The sequence below is a fragment of the Acipenser ruthenus genome, chromosome 14 (genome assembly GCF_902713425.1).
Source record: "Acipenser ruthenus chromosome 14, fAciRut3.2 maternal haplotype, whole genome shotgun sequence".
Taxonomy (NCBI): Eukaryota; Metazoa; Chordata; class Actinopteri; order Acipenseriformes; family Acipenseridae; genus Acipenser; species Acipenser ruthenus.
In genome coordinates, this window is record NC_081202.1 from 15280579 (window position 1) to 15289070 (window position 8492).

At 35.2% G+C, this 8492-nt stretch overlaps 1 protein-coding gene across 7 annotated transcripts in view; it reads right to left on the reverse strand.

The window, feature by feature from the left end:
- Positions 1–5710, reverse strand: part of col7a1l (collagen type VII alpha 1-like) — a 117878-nt gene extending 112168 nt beyond the window's left edge. For all 7 annotated transcript variants that reach the window (XM_058985924.1, XM_058985926.1, XM_058985928.1 and 4 more), the window contains exon 1: positions 5524–5710. The gene's annotated coding sequence lies outside the window, so the exon portion shown is untranslated. The remainder of the gene's footprint in view (positions 1–5523) is intronic.
- Positions 5711–8492: the final 2782 nt, after the last annotated feature.

The following is an 8492-nucleotide window of genomic DNA, read 5'->3' on the forward strand; positions in this document are numbered from 1 at the left end:
GGAATGCGGAGAAAACATAAATCAGTTTACGAATATTCAAAAGAAAACTAATGTTTCGAAATATACAAAAAGCAAAAATGCGGAACACTAGTTAAAACATATATGTAATATTTAATACAAAATATATGGACAGAAATGCATTTTATCGAGTTTAACCAATAGGTGCATGTCTCCAATGAGCCTGACTTATGGTTGTCATGAGTGGTTTCTTGTTGTAAGCAATCTTTACTAAAAAGTACTGCAGGTATTTAAAACAGGATTAATGCCTTCTAGTGTGAGCACAAATATAATAAAAAATTAAATATAATTTTCTTTGTATTTTTTTATATGTACATATATTTTAAATACATGCTTCAAATAGCAAAAAAACATCCAACTTTGCAGTATTTAAAATATATTTTGTATGGCCATATGTTTTACAAATATGTTTCATATATCAAACAGCAGTCAATGTTGTTGTATTTAAAATATATTTATATATTTTACCATATATTTAAAATACAGACAGAAATAGCTTACAAATATATATATATATATATATATATATATATATATATATATATATATATATATATATATATATATATATATATATATGGGCCATATATTTATAATGGTTCTTTTGTATGGGTTACATTTGTCACTTTTAAAATTAAAAACACAATACACTGTTTCAAATAGGGGTCTTGATACTATCGTGACCGCACATATACAAATGATAAGGAATGTGAAACTTATTGGAAGATCAATTAACAACACACACAAAACAATCTCCTGTCGGATTGAGAGCCAACAGTGCTCGGCTTTGAGTTTGACAGGATTTGAATGTAAACAGACAGAGGTTAAATTAAATATCTCTGTAGGGCGTGGGTCTTGTACAAAAATGTTAAAAGAAGGAATTCTTAAAACAATAAGAAGTAGCCCTGTAATTTGTACAGTATTAAGATATCATGGGCAGGATTTTCAAAAAACAGTGTTATTGTATCGAACTCGCGGTATAGTAACGACAGCTTTAGTAGCAAGTGATTTTCAAATGAAATTTGTTCATAAACTTAATCTGTTAAAGATTTGAAATTGAGTCGATGAGGTCATTAAGGAACGCATTTCCCGTTAAAAAGAGCCATTGTCGCAGGTCACGTACATCACTTCCTGTCTCATCAACTAGATAAGGGGAACTCGTTAATCAAAATGCATGTTAACGAGACAGAAATAAATAAACACATCATGATCAAGGTGTTAGCTCATCATTATTACAGATTTTATGTTCCTGCAAACATGTATAGGACCATAATTAATCATATATTTTGTGCTTGATTTCCTTTTTGTTTTGGATGGGGCGGTGGGTGCGGTAGACTTGTCAGCTCATGAAGTGTAGGCTATGTAGGCTTGGGAATTTACTTTGTATGTATTTTAGTATGCACAATTGTAGGCTATAAAAAAATATGTCTGAAGTTCCATTTGTGTTTGTAGTTGTTAGTTATTATACATGTATACCATGTAGGTAACACGTCATTATTTATTTATTAAGCTTTTAAAATTACAATAGAACTCCCTAACAAGGACACATTACAAATCCGCAATCACCTGTAAGGAAACTTTATTGCAATAGTATGCCGTTTTTTATACCAAGATTTCATTATTTACTCTTAGGTTTTTATTCGTATAATTCAAATAAAATCTACAGTACCGGTCAGCTGTCACATCATGTATGTATCCAGAGTTCATCTAGGCTACAGTTGCATTGATAATTTCTTGGTAGTAACATTACACTAGGTGCAAATAACAGTATATCACTTTAGCAATACAACCAACATTCTGTAAGGTCACAAATGGTTAAAACAAGTGAATAAATTACATTCATAACCACAAGTATAAGAAAGACAAAAATATTTTCATAACTACAAATATTGAATTATTATAATACTTATCTACTAATATGGCATCTGGTGTATTGGGTCTCTGAAATGACTAAACACAGCGGATTGTGTCAAAATGTAAGAGTCATGACAGGAGCCAGGGAAATTTGCACATACGTTCCAGATGTTATAGGATGCATCACAAATCACCTGCACGTTTAGTGAATGGAACCCCTTCCTGTTCACATATGTATATGCATGGTGCTGCAGGGATTTGAGTGCAACATGTGTGCAATCGATGGCTCCCATTACTGTGGGGAATCCAGTAATGTCGTAAAACTCCCTTTTAATACTTTGCAGCTCCTCCTGGTTAAGTGGGATACTGTTATAATCGTTAAGCCTCTTCATCAAGTCAGCCTTAACCCTTTGAAATGACCCAGAGACATTGACCCCGTTCACACTACTGGGCTGGCTGTCTCAGGGGCCGCCTCAGGGCTGCCGCATATTTAGGTCTGCAACCCTGTTCACATTAGCGGTTTGTGACTGAAAAGCAGGCCTAAAATATGGCGAATTGCTTTTCTTCAGAATGGAAGAGTTACTGGGATATACAGTAATCCTTGATTTGTAGCAGATGTTTCTTATTAATATTTTTTTTTTCAATGCAGCACAGTAGCAATTTTATGGTATATATTAACAAAAACTATATATATATATATATATATATATATATATATATATATATATATATATATATATAGATAGATATATAGATATATATATATATATATATATATATATATATATATATATATATATATATATATATATATACAGTGCCAAAAAAAAAGGTTGTGAACCCCTTAGGATTTTCACATATTTCACATATTTCAAACCTAAAATGTTATTAGATCTTAATTTAAGTCCTAATAATAGGACTTAGATTTATCCACAAATGATTCAACATTCAATATATATGTGTGAAAAAGTATGTGAACCTTTAGATTCAGTAACTGGTGGCACCCCCTTGAGCAGAAATGACTTCAACTAAGCGTTTCCTCGGTTTTGAGGAATTTGGGCCCATTACTCCTTACAGAACTGCTTAAACTCGGTGACATTTGAGGGCATCCTTGCATGGACAGCTCGCTTCAGGTCCTGCCACAACATCTCAATGGGGTTTAGGTCCAGACTTTGACTAGGACATTCTAAAACACGGAATTTCTTGTTCTGCAGCCATTCTTTCGTAGATCTGCTTGTATGTTTAGGATCATTGTCTTGCTGCACGACCCACTTTCGGTTCAGCTTCAGCTCATGAACGGATGGCCTGACATTCTCCTCTAGAATCTTCTGATACAATGCAGAATTCATGGTTGTGTCAATGATGGCAAGCCATCCAGGTCCTGAGGCAGCAAACCAGCCCCAAACCATCACACTCCCACCACCATGCTTGACGGTTGGGATGAGGATCTTGTGTTCAAATGCAGTGTTTGGTTTTCGCCAAACATAACGTTTCTCATTGAGGCCAAAAAGTTCTACCTTTGACTCGTCTACCCAGAGAACATTGTTCCAGAAGTCTTGTGGATCATCTATGTGCTCTTTGGCAAACTTCAGACGGGCAGCAATGTTCTTTTTAGAGAGCAGTGGTTTCCTCCTGGTTATCCTTCCATGAACACCATTCTTGTTCAGTCTTTTTCTGATAGTTGAGTCATGAACACTCACATTAGCCAAGGCGAGAGTGGCCTGCAGATTCTTGGATGTTACTCTGGGGTTCTTTGTGACTTCCTTGATGATTTTCCGGTTTGTTCTTGGAGAGATTTTGGTAGGACGACCGCTCCTGGGTAGAGTGACTGTGGTCTTGAATTTTCTCCATTTGTAGAGTATCTGTCTGACAGTGGATTGGTGGAGCCCCAAATCCTTAGAATTGGTTTTGTAACCCTTTCTAGACTGATGAGCATCAATAATTATTTTTTTTCTGAGGTCCTCAGAGATTTCTTTTGATCGTGGCATGACGTGTTTCCACACACCTGTATGATGAAGACCAAACTCACAAAGTTTCTGATCTTTATATAGGGTGGGGCCTCCCAAACTCACCCCTGAAAATTCACCTAATCATTTAAACACATGATTCTAATTATCCCCTTACCTGAGCTGATAAAACCAGGGGTTCACTTACTTTTTCACATACCCTGAATCTTAATTACTCATTGTTTGTCTAATTCATACATCGTTTTGTTTCAAAAGACATGGAATTGGTTAATATAAACCCTATTGGATATTTAAGAAAAGTTTTGATTCAAGAAGGCTATCATGGTAAAACTATGGAATTTCCATAATTATCATTGGGGTTCACAAACTTCTTCTCAGTGAAGGAATATAACACTTAATTTTAAAAATATGATCATACTTTTTTATTTAAAAATGCATCCTTAAAACTTACATGAGCACAGCAGAAAAATAATGTATTTTCTTTGAGATTCTTGTGTACAAAGAGAGTTGTAATTTTTAAACGTCCAGCAGGTGAAGTTGATGTATATGTTACCAATAAAGCCCATAATTCATTGCTTAATGTTGCAGCTGGAACCCTCAGTGAATATGCTGAATTGCATAAATACACATTGTTTGAATTCTGTAAACTTACATACTGCTGCAACTGTAAATTCTATTTGAATATCTTTTTAAATGTTAGCATAAACTACAAATAAATCAGCATTTTGTATTTAATTTTTTTTTTCTCCGAATAAAGCTCATATATCAGACAAGTAGTTTAGTTGTCACCATACCATCACTGATTGTATCATATGAAGCGGTGTTTATCTTTCTGCAGATCCTACATGCTGCAACCCGAACCGGAAATGATCACAACATATTGCTTTAGTTCCGTTAGTCTGACATCAGCACGGAGAATCCTCAATGAATGAATGATTTACTGATTGCAATTGCAGATGATTTAATGAACTGTTATGGGCGCTCAGGGCCCGAGTGAATGATAAATGTGGCTGGATGCCTCGTCCGTGGGTGCTCGACAGGTGCGCGAGGCCGGCTGGAACAATTACATGCATCCCAGTGCCGCAGATAGGAAGTGGCTATGAGCCCCCCCCCCCCCCCCCCCCATGGTGTCCATAAGTTTGCTTTAAGTTTACTCAGTAAGAACCACTGCTTAATTAGAAGATGTAGCCTGAAGTCAAAGTCAGCTATAAGTGCCACCTGACTTTAAGATGTTTCCCGCTCAGTCAGTGAATGGTACAGTAGCTATTTGAAATGAATGAAACCTTTGGGTTCCCCTGTTAAGATTACCCATCTTATGCTCTTATGTTCCGAGTGAAATTGGATCCTCCCCAGCTGTCTGTATGCTTAACCAGTAGTCTGCATGTCAATCTCAAACATGAAACAAACTTAAAGGTTTGTTTTTTTTTACTTTTGGCATAGACCTTAAAGAATACAAAACGTGTAAATCTCATTGTCTGCGTTCATCTCTTACATTAAAGAAGTGGTTACAGGGAGCGATTATGATGTAATGCAGTACTTAAGTTATAAATGTATGCCATTACAAACAAAAAAAAAATACTTTTCAGGACTAAAAAGTTCTGAAACAGTTTCTGCACAAACTTTTAAATAAAAATAAAAGGTGTTCATGTGTAACCTGCAAATATAAAGTATCACTGAGACTTACCTCTCAACTACAGCAGACATTCTCCTGTGGTTCTAGATAGTCCTTTAAATAGTCAGGAGAGTGATGAGGGAAATCGCTGTAAAGGTATTCCTGTAGTATGTTTATGAAGTAAATCACCTTGTTATCTGTAGTGTCCTTCTGTGTTTGGAACAAGTAGGTCTGGATCCAGTGAAAGAGTTTGCTGGCTGCAGAGAGAGAGAGAGAGAGAGAGAGAGAGAGAGAGAGAGAGGGAGGGAGGTGGGGGGGGGGGGCAGAAAGAAGACCGTTGTATTGAGTTAGAGTGAAAGTATATAAGCTTCCAAAAGTTTAGAAGGAGGGGCTCAAGCTGTCTCCCTCCTCAGGTTCTTTTTTTCTATTTATCTGCAGGCTGAATTAGCCAGTGATGTATCTATACTTGTAAGATGGAATGTGTATTTGCTTCCAAAGCAAACACAATTGTGAAAACAGCAAACCTTTAAGAGCCAACATTTTCTTTATATATATGAATAATGGTCAATGTATTTATTTTCTTGGAATGAGATGGCAAATGGGTTTACAAAAGGGTCTCATTAATAAACCACAATGCTGCATGGGAAATGATATATGTAAAAATAATGTGATATCTGTATAATGTGAAATAATGTATAATGTGATATGTTGTAACAATTGTAAGTCGCCCTGGATAAGGGCGTCTGCTAAGAAATAAATAATAATAATAATAATGGAAGATAAAAAATATTATAAAATATGAAAAAGTATGTGCCAATTTCAAATATTGCATCATATTTTTAAATATGATTCTCTATGGTGGTGAAGTTAAATGTGTCCAATGAGAGTGTACATCTCAAATTAAATTCTTAAAACAAAGGCATCTTTTTTCGACATTTACTGTCACTTATTTTCACTCATGTTCACAAAATCAGAAATGTGAAGAAGTTCACCTTCTCTAAGTTTACAAGAGCTCTCTAGTGAATGTATTTTGTGCCACGTGTGAAATTTTTTCCAAACAATAAAAAAAGGCATTTCCCAGGTCTGTGCATCCAAAACCGATTTGACTCTGTGTCAGTTAAGCACATCCATGCTTTGAGAAAAATAGTCATTAGAGTATTCAGAAGAAGAAAAATAGTCATTAGAATATAGACAAGAAGAAAAATAGTCATGATGGGATTAATTCCAATTCTTCAAGAGTATGGAATATTACTCTTGAAAAATTGGAATTAAAAGTTCACTCAGATCTTACTATAGGTTTATAGGGCACAGTGTATGTAGTTCCAAATACATGTAATATATATTTCTTTATGAATGTAGGGGGTGTGCAGTGTTTTAAGAGGCTTAATGAAAAGGAATCCAGTCATAACTGTACCTGTTACATATTTTGCCCAGCAGAAAGACCAAATTGATTTAGTTCTCTATTTCTTTATACCAAGAGTATTCACTGAGACCACATTTACAAGGCAACAACAGCTTGACATATTTAATAAATACAAACATTGCAGTGTACAGACCACAAAAGCATGAACAACATAGCACAAATATAGTTGTTTAGTCAACAGTGACATAGAGTCTTCTGTCCCAAATATGGATTTTGAAAAAGTTGAAAGAACAGAAACGTTGCTTTGTTTCTGCTTTGATGCTGTTTGGATTCCCATTGGCCATTCTGGGGTGTCTGTTCAGACTTCACATTTACACAAAGCTTTAATGGATTATTTTTATCATTCACCATCAGTCATAGTGTGCAGAGAGATCTTATGTACCCAGTCCGTATTTTATTGTGTACATAATTATTATTATTATTATTTATTTTTTAGCAGACGCCCTTATCCAGGGCGACTTACAATTGTTACAAGATAACACATTATTTTTACATACAATTACCCATTTATACAGTTGGGTTTTTACTGAAGCAATCTAGGTAAAGTACCTTGCTCAAGGGTACAGCAGCAGTGTCCCCCACCGGGGGATTGAACCCACGACCCTCCGGTCAAGAGTCCAAAGTCCTAACCACTACTCCACACTGCTGCCCCATAACATAATGTGTGTAATGTTCCAGGATCAAAAACTGTTATAAACAAATGCTGCGTCTGGTAAGCAATTAGATTACACTGCTGTTTATTTCTGTGGAATAAAAACATACAATATACAGAATTTAAACATCAGAATGTCTGGTGCATTGTGTAAATGCATTATATATTTAACGTCTGAATGTAACACCACATGATACTAAGTGGTTGTATTTTGGTCTTTATATAATAATAATACAAAACACCTGTTTTCACATTAATGAAAGCCACATTTGCAGGTTTGCAGAATGAATGCAGTTTGTATCCTGGGGAGACAAGCAGCAGGATTGATCTTTTCCACAGGCTTTCAATTTACACACTTGTGAAATGAACTTCTCAGCCTTGAATCTTCTAACACACACATAGACTGTCGGAGTCACACAAAACCTTACTGCACAGTAGTCTTTTTGGGGAATTACCCCAGTCCGCTCTTTTAATGTTATGTTTAATTGCCTGTTCCTTTGTGTCCTCATACAAGCTTATTTTTAAGTTGTGTTTAAATATTATCAAAAGCTGGAAGGTTTGTGCCTTCTTTGACCTGCAGTGGTAATGCATCATGTAACAGCCAGACAATGCCTTGAGTAGTTCAGGGTCCCTAGAGTATTATCAAAGGTCAAATGGAGTCCCAAAATCAATTGTGTCGGATGGATATCTTAACACTACATGTTTTTTTTTTAATATAAATAAGGAGTTAGAACTGTTCTATAACTATTACAGTAAAACAAGATTTTATATATTTAATAAGATACATTACTGATTTAGTATTAACAATGAATGTACAGTACATACATTAGTTATATACATCGCTATATACACCATTTCTATCTAAACCAAATGGCAAATAGTTTCAAATGATCCAATTGGATATTTTACAGCATTTCCCTCAGTGTATCTGGACAAACACAAGGCTTACTGCTTCTATGTACCATC